Source organism: Ambystoma mexicanum, chromosome 2p, assembly GCF_040938575.1.
Source record: "Ambystoma mexicanum isolate Mex_15411 chromosome 2p, UKY_AmexF1_1, whole genome shotgun sequence".
Taxonomy (NCBI): domain Eukaryota; kingdom Metazoa; phylum Chordata; class Amphibia; order Caudata; family Ambystomatidae; genus Ambystoma; species Ambystoma mexicanum.
Genome location: NC_090923.1, coordinates 1,287,945,713 through 1,287,961,660, shown reverse-complemented (window position 1 = coordinate 1,287,961,660; position 15,948 = coordinate 1,287,945,713). Strand labels below are relative to the sequence as shown.

General features: G+C 46.7%; 1 protein-coding gene across 1 annotated transcript in view; it reads right to left on the bottom strand.

The window, feature by feature from the left end:
* The window catches only part of VWA3A (von Willebrand factor A domain containing 3A), a 2,090,411-nt gene that overhangs the window by 198,609 nt on the left and 1,875,854 nt on the right, over window positions 1–15,948 (bottom strand). The window lies entirely within an intron of this gene.

The window sequence follows — 15,948 nt, the reverse complement described above, 5'->3', positions numbered from 1 at the left end:
CTTGAGTCTAGTGGGTCTCACCAAGCTCTGGGTTGAGGCCGTCGTTTTCAGTGTCCTCAGGTCGATTGGAAGAAGGGGTATCAGCAGGTTACGGTTACACAGCAGGCTCTGCAGTCGCTGCAAATCATTTCAGCCGCATATTCTTCATCTTTCTCTTCGGTTTTGGTTTCAGTGGTCGACTACCTCTTCAGCTTCCAGGATCGGACTTTCATGCAGGAAGCAAGCCAATCAAACAGTCTTGCAACATTCAAACTTGGGGGGTTTGCAGTCCTTTCAGGACAGCCAGCCTTCCAGGTTGAACTCGATTCTCGCAGTCAGGCTGGAAGACAAAGGGCTGCAGAGTTTTGGACTCCTCCCTCGCTTCCTGCCTTCACAGACACTCTGGAGCCTGAGCAGGGAATTCACATGATTCCTGCCGAAAATAAAAAATCACACGAAGGAATTTCCCACCCTGGATGTCAGGAGAAGCAAAAAAAGGCCAAGAAATACTAAAATGGCAACAAAAGAAGAATGGGGCCATTTTGGTAAAATGAGCACCCATGGTTGCCTTTACCGGGGCTGTGGAAACAGCCCACGCTAAAGGAGCACATCATTAATAAAAAGGTTCACTGCCACCAGCCATTAAAGGTAGGTTTGTCCTTGTAACATACATGTTACATTTAAAATGAGAAAGGGGTACTTGGTGTCTCTCCAGCACTCCAAATAAGGTGGGGGTGCAGGTGTCACCTAATAAAATGTAAAAGGGGTCCAAATATACTTTCTACCCTTGGGAACTGTAGTTCTCACAAGGCTAGCCAGAGAAAGTTAAAAGGGGAGCCCCTAGGGCAACCCAGCAACAACAGGAACTTATTGCCAAAATGTTGTCAAAGAGGATAACTTTTAAAAGACACAATGGAGAGTCTTAAAATGAAACACATAAAAAGAGTAAAAGACACAGTGTGGAAAAAGATTCCCACTCACTGAGGTATAGGGAAAAATAATCTACCAGTCCAGCAAAAAGTTCTGCGATAGACCCAGGCCAGGGAGATTTATCATTGATATGAAAATCTTACCCAACACTTGCAGAAAGCAACACTTCCATTACGTCTTTCGGGAGGTCCCAATCTTTGTTTCTCACCCTTTTAGACACCAGGCATGAAGATTGAGAGTCCTGATCTCTGGGTGAAGAATGTGACCTCCCCTCTTGCGAGAGTAGGTCCTCTCTTTGGGGAAGACGAATTGGAGGGCAGATGGACATTTCCAGAAGGGCCAGGTACCACATTTTCCTGGCCCAATCTGGAGCAATGAGGATCATGGTTTTCCTGAACTTCCTCAACCTCCTTATGACATGAGGAATGACAGGGACAGGCAGAAACACGTACAGCTGTGGAAACTCCCAGTCCAACATGAACAAGTCACCTAGAGCTCCTCTTTGGGGAAATTCACTGGAGCAGAACATATCCACTTGAGAGGTTCCCCAAAGGGCAAAGATCTCCAGAAGGACTTCCTGAGCCAGTTCCCACTCGTGGGAGATCATGCTCTACCTGCTCAGAGCGTCCGTCGCTGTGTTCTTTTCTCCGGCTAGATGAACTGCCAGAAGAGCGATTCCTTCTCTCAGTGTCCAGAACCAGAGCTGCATTGCCTCTCTGCACAGGGGCAGTGACCCCACACCCCCTCTCTTCTTGAGGTAGTGCATGGCCGCTGTGTTGTCTATCATTATCAGGACACACTCCCCCCGTATTCAGGGCAGTAAGGCCATCAGCGCTAGTCTGATTGCCCTCAGATACAAAAGGTTGATATGGAGTCTGGACTCCGACTGAGACCAGTGTCCGCTTATTGAAAGATCTCTCATGTGCACCCCCGATCCTGCGAGGGAGGCGTCTGTCACAACTGTCGTCTCCAGCCATGGTTGCCAAAAGGGTTCTCCTCTCATCACATTCTCTTGGCTGGCCCATCACAGGAGATCCTGGGCGGCCTTTGTCGGGCCCTGGAGAAGCTCTGTCATTCTGTCAGAGAATTGAGACCACTGGGAACTGAGAGCCCACTGAAGGGATCTCATTCTCAGACGGGCTTCTGGCACCAGAAAAATGCAGGATGCCATGAGGCAGAGCAACCTTAGGAAGTCATAGGCCGGAAGACGTTTGGCACTCTGGTTTTTTGGACCATCTGCAAGAGATGTTGAGCCCTTAACTCGAGTGGCAATGCTTTTCCCGAGTCTGAATTCAGGACTACTCCAATGAATGGAATCTTCTATGATGGTGTCAAGTGGCACTTCTTGAAGGTCAGGGAGAAGCCTAGCTTGTGGAGGAAGTGGCAGGTGGGACAGATGATTCAGAAGCAGCCCTGATCAACTAGTCGTCTAGGTATGGGTAGATGTGTATCCCTACCCTCAGACTTGCTGCCACCACTGCCATAAGCTTGATGAAGACCCTCGGGCTGATGTGAGCCTGAATGGCAGAACCCGAAATTGATAATGAGAACCGCCAACTGCGAACCTCAGGTACTTTCTGTACTTCTTATGTATTGGCACATGAAAGTAAGCATCCTGAAAGTCCAATGACACCAACCAATCCTGAAGTCGAAGGGCCTGAAGGATCTGTGAAAGAGTTACCATCTTGAACTTGTCCTTTCTGAGGAACTTGTACAAGCATCTCAAGTACAAGATGGGTTGGACTCCTCAGTCCTTCTTGGGTATCAGAAAGTAGGGAGAGTAAAAACCCTGGTTCTCTCCGCTGCAGGTACCAATTCTATTGCACCTTTCTCCAACAGGATGAGAATCTCCTGTTGGAGGAGCGGATGTGTAATCAAAGTTGACCAGGATTTTGCGGGGCAATCGGAAGGTCTATTTAGAAACGGAAGACAATAACCGTCTGCTACGATTTGTAGCACCCATGCATCCGAAGTTATGTTTCGCCAACTCCAGAGATGACATGACAGTCTGCCTCCTACCATAGATTTCTGGGTTCCGGAGTCATTTTGCTGAACAACCTGCAACTGAGGGTAACTCTGCGGGTGTTGAATGGGGATTTCCTCCTCCTCTACCTCCACAAGGGGCTCTCTTCTTGAGAATTGACCTCTTCCTCTAGAGACGGAAGAATAAAAATGAAAAGGACGTCCTCTCCATCCTTGATTTGAAGGTTGAGGTTGTCTGATTGCCAGCCTTAATGAATTAGCTGAAGCTCGAGACGCGTGCATCTTTTCCAGGCTACTATCAGCCTTCTCACCAAACAGGGAAGTCCTGTCAAATGGCATGTCAAGCAAACAGGCCTGGACGTCTACAGAAAATCCAGATTTTCTCAGCCAACACATGCGCCTAAGAACTGTACTGGCAGTCATGGACCTGCTTACTGAATCCACCGTATCCAGGTTGGACTGCAATGACTGCCTCATGGCGTCTTTACCATCCTGCATTAGGTTGAAGAAACCTTCTCTTTCTTCTCCCTGCGGAATGTGTTCTGTTGCACGAGCAGCTACACCCCAAAGGGTGTGAGTGTACTTCGGTAAGGGACTGGTAGAATTAGCCGACTTTAAAGGCATACTCCCTGCACTAAATACTCTTTTTGCTCAAGAGTCAATTCTTCTATCCTCCTCATTTGCCAGAGCAGAAGAGTAAGCTGCAGCGTTTGATGAACTACTGCTGCTTGAACCACCAGGCTCTCACATGTAGGGTGCCTGTTAAAAAAAAAAGGAGGGTCCACAGAAGCAGTTGTATATCTCTTTGTTAACAATTTGTTAACCGGTGGAACAGAATCTGGTTTTAGTCAGTTTCCCAAACCCCTTACTCTTAAGGCGCCATGGAATGGTAACACAGCCTCCCCAACCCGACCACTGTCTAAAATATCAGTGAGGTCATCAGTCTCCATAGCAGCTGCAGGTTTGGACCACCCCAGATACTCAGCCTCTTTACAAATTACAGCTCTGTATGAGGGGTCAGCCTGGCCAGCCATCTCTAGGTTACCAGTCTCTGGTGATGTTTCCCAGCTACTGGTCGCCTTTAGAGTATCCACCAGATTTTGCATTTTGGATTCTTTAGGGATCAACATCTCTGGGACATTTGGTGTCCCATATTCGTACCCAAAAGGGGGCTGATCTTCCTCTTCATCTTCCTCAAAGACTTATCCCATTTGCCTGAAGAAATAAGGTTGAGGAATGGGTCTAAAACACTTAGATATATCAGCCATATGCTTGGCAGTCTTCGGGAGCACTGAATGTTCGAACCAGTCAGTGAATGGGCTAACAATTTAGTATGCTTCGATGGCTGTAGATGGATTATATACCTCGAAGGTTCCACCGATAAACATAACGGCATTGATACTTTTGAAGAAGGCTTCAATACTGAAAATGAATGCTTCAAGGGGCCAGACAGGCTCTTTCTTGTGCGTTGAGGAAGACTCCTTCGACTTGTGTAAAGGAGTCTCTCTTCCCGGGCCTTGAGGCGCGCAAGAAGGTGACACATGAGACTCCCTACTGGTCTTCATAGACGCCGAAGGGTGGCTTTTTTTCTCAGACTCCTTCAGAGGGGCACTCGGAGGAGCCTGCCTCTGGAAAACTTTGAACATTTTCAAACTGAAGTTTTCAAATTCCGCTGGAGTCGAGTTCTTTTTTGGAAAAGAGACTTTTCGGGAGAGGAAGACAACAGTGATGAGGATCTATGACGCCGTTTTTTACTCTTCTTATGAGAAGAGGCTGACGAGTGGCATGAACTAGACCTCGAACGTCTTCGTATTTTGGACGATTTATAACGGGAGAAACATCTCTCGATTCGGAGGATGAATTTCTTTTAGATGGGGTAACGGGCGGGGATTTGGGAGAGGGCTTACCTGCATTGAGTTTTCCCTTCCTTTCCCGCAAGGCCTTGTCCAGTCATGGACTGACATGAGCCACAGTCGACTTTGTGGCCTGACCCCCAAGCACCACAGACAGACACGGTGAGGTTCTGCAATAGACATTTTCGCTCCACAGTCTGAACACCGCTTGAAACCTGTCTTCGGTGTCGATGACATCATTCAAAGAATATGTAGACAAACACATCGAAATTTCGCTGAGGAGAGTAGCTCCGAAGCACACAGCAATGCGGCACAAATTGAACTGAGGTAACGGTCAGCGCGCATGCTTCATATATCAGCGTCGAAGTCACGAGGGACGCTACGGAGGCCAATGAGGACCAAGACTGGACGCTGCAAGATGCTCCACCCTATGAAAAAAAAATACTAAGCAAGCTGCAAGCAGACTTGAATGTCAAAGATGAGGAATATTTGGGATGACACAGTCATTCGAAATGTACTTTCTCGCACTGACTCCAGTGACACTATATATATTACATAGTGTGTTGCTTGTGTGGTGTTTTACTATTACATTTCATGATTAATTTGTGTTGTTATTGGGCTTATAAGAAATATTATATTTTTGTATACTACTGTCTAATTGTAATTCTTGGAATTTCACTGAGCGTGCTCATTAGAGACCCCTGATCACCCTCACTCCTCCTGAGATTTAGTCTTCACTGCTCTACAAGCTACCATGAATTGGTCTGGCTATCTTCCCAGAAGTGTTCCCTTGTTCTCCTAGACATCTGCCGTCCAGGCCAGAGTTTAGAAATCCATTCTAACAGGCAACACCCCCAAGAGGGACTATTGTACTGTGGATGCACTATCCTGGCCCCATGGGGAAGGTCTCCCGCTAAGGGAGAAGAGACGGCATGCTCAGATTCATCACAGTGGGGAAAGGAAAAGATGCCAAGTGAGAGAAAAGACTGATGAGTGGTGGTTAAGAAAAGAACAGGGGTTACGGCAAAGGGACGCAGAGTTGGTAAAAGAGTTGTTAAAGAGGTAGAGGAGTGAATAAACATCAGGAATGGGAATGAGGTGATGAAGGAAAGAAATGAAAGGGAAACATTATGGAACATCAAGGTAGTGAAGGAGGGGGAGGTGGTAGAAGCAAGTGGAAGAATATAAAAGGACTAGGGCAGGAGGTGTTAGAGCGAGGTGTGGAGAAGGATTGGAATATTGGTAAGGAGGAAGTTGCAGAAATGACACCGGAATAGAGATGGGATTTGAGGCGTAAAGAAGGGGGACATGGTGGGTCCAAAGATCAAAGGGGTACATCTAGGTGGGGTGGGGGGGGACAAGGCTTGTGGTGAGATACTGGGGAAGAGAGACTGGGATAGGTGGTTGGAGAACCAGGAAACAGGAAAATGAGGGGCATAGTGACAACCTAGTCCAGACTTCAGGGCAGCCTCCTGCCATTCTGTACATACGATCCTTGCTGTGAGTCTGCCACACACTGCCCCACTTAGACTCCACCCACAGGCTCCCAGTCTGAAGGTGCACCAAGAGAACTACTGGAAAAATGGTTTGGCAACTCCTTCAATGCCTGCAACCAATCATACTATTGGTAGAGTCTGGGAGATCCATTAAGTCCCAGACTATTTGCTTACTGGGATTTGTGTTCAGCAATAGGAAAGAATCTGCCCTGGACCTACTTGGAACTGAGAGAACATTTAGCTGAACACTTTACTTCTGCGAGAGAGACTTTCTTTTGTGAAGTTGTCCAGAAATGCTACCCCACCCTGAAGAATAACCATTCTGGCAAATTTTAGTTTATTTCAACTGCAACCAGTTTGTTATCATGGCCCTAATTTGTATTAATTTGTTAATAAATTCTTTGGGGTTAATGTATTCCCCCGACTGTCCTCTTTTGTCAATCAGTGTCATCCTTCTCACAGCTGGTATTTGGAAACAAAAGCACGGGACTAGCTGGTGCCCACAGTATTATTTAGACAGTGTATTGGAGAGCACAGGTATAGAGGCAGTCATCTACCAGATTGACATCACAGGTTATCGCAATCCATTGCATAGGGCGAAATAATTACCCAGGAGGCATTGCATTTCAAAACAAGAGTAATGTACAAAAGACATAGTCCAATCGTGCTATGCTTTTAATACTTGTAGCGCCCACGTTCACCAGAGGGCATCGTGACGCGAGGACGTACATAGCACAGTGGAGGCAGCCCTCAAGACTGGACAAAAAGCTCTTTTTAGCAGGCAGCGAAAAAAAGCAGGTGATTTTCAGTCATCCTGAGTTGAAGGGGCAGACTATTCCATAGTTTACTTGCAGCCACTGAAAAGGCCCGACCACCTATTCGCTGAAGGCGATATTTGGGGACCTGAACCAGGCAACTGGTTGGCAGACTTAGTGACATAATAGCCTTGGCCGCCACACTCCGTAAAGCACCACATTTACTTTCCCAGGGCAGATACTGCACTCATACTGATCTCTGAGAAGAAGTATCCGTGCCACGTCATACTTGACACCTTCTGCCAAATCTACCATAGCCAGATCAATGGGTTTGTCCACGTCAAATACTTCCAGGAGACCCAAGTTCTTAAAACCTCCTGAATGATCTTGCCCTCATCCTCCTGATCTGCGAAAAATAAATTAATCCAAGCCATAGAGGGGCATGTGATGATATCCCCTACTTTACCCCAAGAGCTTTGGTGGGATTGATTCAGGGGGCCAGACCCTGCCATGGACTATGTATTGTGGGACCCCAGGGTGTGGTCCTAGCTCAGCCCAGACAGCACAGGGGTGGGCACAGGGGAATGTCACATTGATGGTGCAAGCGTTTTAAGTCAGGACTGGGAAAGTGCTACTGCAGGTAATGTGGCTCCTTTATCGGTAGCCCTGCAAAATCAGGATTAATGTTCCACATAAACAGATCCCAGTCAATTGTCGCTCTGTAACATGCTTAGCATGCGTGTCTTGATCTGATGAGGGGATTAGCGGAACCTTTCTTGCTCTGCTCACGGTTCCTCATATGTGCACAGCAATGTGCTTGCATAAGTCTATGAAAGCCAAGATGGAGGACTGATCTCATATATGCTTTGTCCGCAGCACCAAGCAGAACCGAAGAAATCAATTTTAGAAACATGAAATAATAATACACTTGCACACCAGCGATTGCCAAAAGGGAAATATTAAGGACATGCATGTGACCCCTATTGACTGACACAGCCCAGGGTTGTGGTGCAGGAGGAGCTTGAGGTGCAGGAAGATGTTGGGCTGCCGAGGAAGGTGGAGCTGTAGAAGGGTGGAGTGAGAGAGCAAGAGAGATTACAGGAGGTGAAAATCCAGTAGGAGGACTGGCGAGGGCAAGAGGGATTAGAGGTGATGAACATCAAGGAAGGGGAAGTGAAGGCGCATTAGAGGTTGGAGGAGGTGGCCATCCAGGAGGGGGAGAGAAATAAGAGTGTGGAAGAGGTGAAGAAATGGGCAAGTAAAATAAGGTGAGTGCTATACTGAGAGACGAAGGCCAATACATTAGAAGGCAGAAGGAAGGACTTGAGGAGAGGACAAGAAAAGTGGGGGAGGATGACAGTGGGAAGTTCCTTGCAGATTTGCGGAGATTGACGGCCAGAAGGAAAGACAGCATAAGCCTTTCTGTTGTCAGAGACAAATGGGAGGAGGAATAAGCATGTGGTGGAGCATCAAGGAGGTCAGAGAGCAGGCAGCATGACTGGTAGGAGGAAGTTAAAACAGGGATGGGCGGTTGTAGGTTCAGAACCCAAGGATAGAGAGGTGAGTCACACCCCAACCAGGCACCTAGAGACCATCCTAGGCTAACTAACCTGTGTGAGTCACTGTGAAACTTGCTGCAGAGGAGCCCAAAACTGTCACAGGAATATCTGCAACAACTGCAAGACGCTATCCAATTTCTGGCCTACTGAGAGGCCACCAGGACATCACTAGTCAGAGCAACTTTGTACCGAAGACTGAGTGACACCAGGAAGAGACCCAGAGAGGCTTTTGGGGAACACCTTTGGAACAAGATGATGGTTTTGCTATTCTTTTTTTCTAACCTATACTTAATTAGGTTATTCCATTATATCCATAACAGTATACAACAGTAATATGAGATAAGAATAAAAACAAACCAACCATGATTCACATAGCTCCCAGTGAAATTACAAAACCACTTACCATTCACTCAAACATCACACCCACCAAACCCATTGTGCATGTGGAAACATTAAAGAACATAATATGGAAAGGAAGACGACTAAGAACACCCTGTAGTCATATCTGATCTATAATGATATACTTCTGTGACACTTCATTAACAACAGAAGACCATGAATATGTATATGAACCAACTACATCATATTAAGTGGCTTAATACCAGTTAGTTTGGTGATGGTAGTTCACTTTTCCAAAAGTATGTTTTAAACACCGACCAGTGATCTTTTATCTGTTTAACAGTGGTAGCTTGTTGCCTATACATATCTTCTTGTACGCTACTTCAAATTAAGTATTTTAACCAGCAATCAATCCCTTGATGATTGATGAAGTCGATAACCAGCAGTGAAAAGTAACCTGGTGCTTTGCAAGCAAAAGATAAATGCCAAGGAATCTACAAAGCCCCCTGGGAAAGTCACAGATAAAGCTCAACAAGCCTAAAAGAGGGTTGTGAGGTAAGTTACAAGACCATGCCACATGCAGGAAATCTGCATCTCCTTTTTTACATAATCTGTTGTATGCAAAAAGTGAAAATGCAATAATCTATGTCAATACTTCATGCCCCCTTTGTTTGCTTGTATACACATGTCTGTTTTTCATCTGCAATCGTGGACCCCAACATTAGTCGACATATTCTTTTGGGTTTTTGTTAAGCGTGCCCAATCACCAGTTAATTACCAATTCATAAAGTATGGTACTGCTTTTTATATTTGCAAAGCAGCTGAGGTGATATAATTCAACATTGGATTTTACAACAGGGAGTAAGGGAAGGATGGGAGGACGTTCTTTATTTTATTACGAAATTTAAAAAACATCATTAGTTGTGTCAACAATATTTTCCAGGGTTCGAAATGGAGCGGAGATGGGAGCTAATTAGCTCCTGCTTCTAGACGAGGACAGCCTGGTTAGCTTGAAACCAAAAGCTACCAGGAGCTACACTTGACTCCCCAGGCAATTGGTACCTTATAAACATTCATATGTGACATTAACATTTGAGTATTTGTAATGCTAATAAAGAAGAATTAGGACACATCTAGAACACATTTAAACATAATGAATCAACCACAATGGACAAAGTTAATCAATCAATCAATAACTTTATTTCGGCCATGAGTACATCATGACACATATCAAACAATATGAATACAAATTAAATCATTCCATCCTTGTTGCTGATAAATCAAAAACCATGCCCTTTGGCCTGCTTGTATACCACAGGGGACACACTTCCAATAATCTCGCCTTCACCAGTGAGAATCAGGCCAACTTTCACCAAGCTTATTGCTCTAGTTTAGACCATGTGGGTTTGCCCACCAACCTTTTTCCCAAGTGGGCAGGATTTGCACCTGTGAGCACAGGCCAACAGGGGCTGGTTGCAGCATGGGCGACCATACGCTCTCCAGTGTGAGATCGGACTTCGATCCTTGTGTGGACTGGGGGGTGGCATCTTCTTACAAAGCCCAATACACTTTTCCCCACACTTGACTCCCTAAAGTCAATTTGAACATAATCATGGACACTTTCCCCCTGATATTGTAGTCTTGTACACCTTAATACACTATCCTCTGTGACAAATAGGCAGCCCAACACAGCCCGGATCAAAAGTGAGTACATTTATTTACAAGGGCCTCCCTGGGATCATAGAGATTAGGAGCTAGATTGGGGACCCTGTGCAGGTAAATTGACACTCCCACGCCAGGAGCTGACGCCTTGCTGCAGGTGGCAATATAGTTCTCTGGCAAATGGTCTGCTCCACTGGATGGCCTTCTCATAGGTACCTAGGCTCTAGGATCACCTTCTAACCTGATAGGAAAAAGCTGTGCAGTTGAGTATGAGGTGATCCTCTGCATACCTAAGATGTGGACATGCCCCCTTAAGGCGCGAGGGGGCCGAAGAGACTGTGTTGGGAACAGGGCTTTTGGTTTTATGGTTCTCATTGTAGCTGCTGGGATACCCCGGCCTAACAGGGTCAGGGTATTGTTACGGCATATAGCAGTATTGGCAACCGGTACTGGGGGCACAGCATTTGACAAGGCATTTGAGTCCCCCCCTTACACCCTCCTTGGTGGCTAAAGCCCCCCCTCAGTGCCATCTTGCCTATGTTGGTTCAGAAGCCGTTGGAATACTTTTTTATGGACACCAGTTTAGACATAAAAAGGTTACATTTGCAAGCATGGACCCCTGGGTCACTCACCCTGTCAGCAGGAGGTAGGTGTTAGGCCTGGGTAAGGCATGGCGCGGGAGAAAGCAAAATTAGTGATGTCAGAAAGAGAACCACCTTTAGCCCCTGCTTGTACAACCTGCACCAGAACATTCACAGGCCCCACGTTGATCGCTTTGCAAGAGCCCCACTCCACACCGCCTTCCCTTGGGTTCTTTTGATTGAATTACATTCTGTTTGAGTTCCCTTTGGTTCTGATGTCTGCAATCGGAGTGATTGCGCCTCTCCCATGATTGTTGCTACAGTCTCTGGGATATCATGGGTTCTGATGGTATCGCAATTGGTCAACGGAGATTGACTAAGAGTGTGTCCAGGAGATGTTGCTGCCATAATTTTAGGTGCAGGGGCTAATGGGACGTCTGCTCGGATGTCGCTGGCATGGAATTTTGGGCTTCTTATACACGTATGTGGATATAGTGTATACGATGCCGAGGGGGTCTTGGTGTTACGGTCCCGAGGCAGTGAGTGGCTGACAGCAACCTTGGTTGGGTCCCCTATTTCCTGGTGGTCAGAGCTACAGGGGTATCTGTACCCCTTGCACTCGTGATTGGATTGGGCTTGCTTGTCTTTGTTGCTTGGTTCGTGATTTGGACTCCCCAGGGATACAGACCTATGGGGACACTGCTGGATACTAGGAACTGATGGATTTCACTAATGAGGCTATGTGCTTCCCCCAGTGAATTCAGAAGGTTGTTTGACCTCGGGGTTGTTGCTCCTGTGTGCACGGTTAAAGAAGCGGCAGTGGGAATCTTCCTGCTAACCAACAGGATTTCCCGTTTGGGTGAGAGTTGAAGCAGGGCATTATGGGTGGGCCAGCAGGCAGGGTTGGAGCACGTCTGGATGGCAAGGATACAGTGCTGTTGAAGCAACAGCTGGAAGTCATTTTAAAGACTGGTTTAGATCGCGCACCCCAGTCTGGATTCCTGCTGCTGCCACAGTATTACAACAATGCAATGATCCCCCAGCCTATAGGCTCATCTCCTCAAACATTTAGGAGTCAGTCAGGGGTATTGCTGTGTGCCAAGTGGCCTTCTCACCTCCTCTCCTCCATTCTTTTTTGTCAGCAGATCTCTGCGGTAAACTGCCTCAGAGGAAGGTTGCGCTGGTTTCTGGTGACAAAGAGGCGCACTGCGGCTTCAGTTCTTAACATCAATCCATAAAGCGAGGTCCAGCTACCTCCCCCCGTGGGTTCCGGACACCCTTCTAGTTACAGACACCCACGCCCCTTAGCCTTTGCAGGGGAAGGGGTGTGTTTTGTACTACTGCTGGTGGACGGGGCTGGAAAAGCATCTGATGGCCGTGGCAGCATTCTCCAATGCGGCCTTTGCAGGTTGCAGACACCCATGCCCTGAACCTCCACGGGCTTCAAAAAAGTAAAGTGTGCACCTCATGTGGAGTCAGATTTGCGTTGCGCTCAGTACTCGCTCCTGGTTCCCCAGCGGTAGCTCCTGCCCAATCGGTGATGCATGACACCCAGGAGCTGGTTTTGGCTCCTGCTCATCGAATCCTAATTTCTAACCCTGTCTCACCCATATCTTTAAACATTCTCTATATTAATAAATGTACCATCAATAAACAGATCTTTCACCCTGACGATACCCAGTTTGGCCAATTCCATGCAAACCCCACATCAAAGGTGCACTCTACTCTCCAAAGTATATCAAGGTAAGTATTTGTGGTTAAGGGTTTGTGATGGTTGTATTTCTTGAACAAGCAGGATAGGGCTTGAGTCTATGTTTAGACCGCATTTACAGAGTTTAGAGCTGTGGATTGTCCGATGGCACCAAGGGTAACTTAACGGGAGCTACAATGGCTCTCTCACCTGATACACATGCTGCTCGTAATTGTATTTGGTTATTTATAATGCACTTAATATCCAGAGGTTTCTAAGCATGAACCCGGGGATCGAACCTGTGTTGCTCCGCGCTGTCTTGCTTCCAAGACTAACGCGCTGCCCCTGAGCTATCTTCCCAAGACAAGTTTGGGCAATGCCATGATATGTTATGGTATACTTGGGATATCAAGTAATACGTTTAAAAATCAGGAACCGCCAGGCCTCCTTCCTAATATGGCAATGTTGGAATTTCCCAGGCTACTCAGCAATGTTAAGAATTAAACCCCCCCCCCCAAAAAAACAGGTATTTAAATCAGAATACTAAAAAATAAAGGCGTTGCGGTAGAATAATCATCTTAATAAGGTATATATTCACTAGCATTAAAAAATGGCAGCTTCACTCCCGCCTCCACTTTTCTCTCAACTAAAGTAAGAATTGGCAAGAAATGACCTGCAACATCCACATTTCTCTTGACACCTTGACCCCTAGATATTTAGCTTCCTGGGGAAATCATTGCAAATCCCATGCATCTCCAGCTCGATACATGACAGGAATCAGTTGTAGTAAGTTCAAACAAACAATGTTTATTAACTTAAATGGATAGTAGAAGGCTTAACTTGCCCAATGCTAAGCTGGGATTTCCCTACCTGAACAAAACTAAGGAAGGTCTGAGTCAAAGAGTCTAACTTAAAAGCTTGTCTGTGCCCAAAACCTGTGCTTGCCCTCACAACTAAAGCTAAACATGTATAAGGATGTCAATGTTATGTTATGTTATTTGGCATTTATATAGCGCTCTACATAAGATTGGTATGACCTCAAAGCGCTGGTAGGTTGAACACCCTCGGGGACCGTAGTCCAGGTCAGTTGAGAGAGTAAGGTGTTGAAGGGTGCTTGGGTGCACCAGTTATGTGTGCAGCTGATCGATATTATTTATATCGCTATAAACAATTCCTGCCTCATCCTGGACTCATCCATCGAAACGTTGAAGCACCTCATGGCAGAGTGTGAAACCACAAAGAAAAACAGAAACATCTACCTCCCCCCGCTGGCGGAAAACCTCTGGATTTTCGATACAGACGAGCTGTGGAAGAGATTGATTTCTGGTGAGAACACGAGATGGACTCAAGCTCTGGCCAAACTTATTGAACTTGCATTCGAGTTGATAACCCGCACTCGGTCCGATGATGAGAACGCTGTGAGATTCGAAAAACGGCAAAACAAAGAAGACCCATGAAAATTGTTTTGGCCAGGCCAGCTGGGGTGAGGTTTTCGAACTTCGATGGTTTCGTCTGTCTTTTTACGGCAAGACGATCTGGACAATGTGAACCTTTGACAAAACTTAGTTGTAACTGAGTAAAGTTCAAATAAAAAAAATAAAAAACAATTCCTGCCAGTTCGGACTGGTTCCCCCGGAGTTGAAATCTGCGATGGTCATTCCCCTCCTTAAGAAGCCTTCCCTGGATCCCTCCTCGCTCACCTGTCACAGACTGGTATATCTGGCTCTGTTCTGGCCTGGTTCACTTCTTTTCTCTCAGATCGTGCCGTTTGGATCAGGAGCAATCTGAGGTCTCAGCCTGCCGCCATGACTGCCTTATGGCACTCGGGATCTGGATGGATCAGAATTGGCTAAAGCTAAATGGAGATAAGACGGAGGTACTGTTGGTGGGATGTCCCCCCAACCCCTTACTGTGGACCCCTGCCTTTTGGCCCTCCTCCATGGGCCCTTTTTACCTGGTCCAGTCAGCAAAGTGAAGAACCTAGGGGTTATTCTCTCTGCCTCCTTGTCCATGTCCAACCAGGTTACGGCCGTCTGCTAGTCCGCCCACCATCAGATCTGGGTCCTTAAGAGGGTCATGTCTATGATCCCGGAAGCCCTCCGCCCTCCACCCCGTGGTGGCTGCACTAGTCCTTACACGGCTAGACCTTTGTAATTTGCTGTATTTGTCGCAACCCATCGGTCTTATTCATCGACTCCAGCGTATGCAGAACCTTGCAGCTAGGTTAGCCACTGGTTCTCCCTATGGTGCTCACATTTCACCAGTGCTTCGCCAACTACGCTGGCTTCCGGTGTCTCAGCGAATTCATTTTAAATCACTGTGTATCGTCCATCGGGCAATCCACGGTCATGGAGCTGAATTCCTGCAGTCTAAATTTTCCTGATACTCTCCGGATCGGGATCTCCGTTCCGCTACCTCCAATCTACTCATCGTTCCTAGATTCAACCAGGAAAGGCTCAGCGGTAGAGCTTTTTCTATTGCCGCGGCCAAACTTTGGAACAATCTCCCTCCGCTACTTAAGGCCACTTCTAACCACTTGTGCTTTAGAAGAGCTTTGAAAACTAATCTATTCTAGTCCTTGGCTTTCCCACCAGTTCTTCCTTTATCGAGCAGCTCCTCTCTAGCGCCATGATGCCTTTGGGCGACCGTGCGCTTTATAAGTTGAAATAACATAACATAACATGTAATTGCCTGATGGTAGCTGCATCCTAGCATTAGGTTTGGTGGTATTGATATCGGTTGAATGTGTGCAGGATGGCGGGTGGACACCAAGACTGGGTTCTGGCTGCGTTAGGCCTGTGGGACGCTTATGTGTGCAGCTACGCCTGTTTGTCGTGGGGTATAGCTGCGTTTTATTAGAATGATGAGGTGTTCATGGGGTAATGTTCGTATGTGAGCAGCTAGGCCGAATTGATCGAGGGGTGTAGCTGCACTCTAATTGTGTGATGGTGTAGAGTAGAGATATGGTGATATGGGAGGAGAGTGTGTGCGCAGAGTTATGATCTAGGGACATCCAATTCGGCATTTCAGGCATGCGGATAGATTAATGGCGAATGAATACGCGTATTCAGTGATGACATTGTTTTGATCTCGTTCAGCATTAGTCAACAGATTGCTAGGG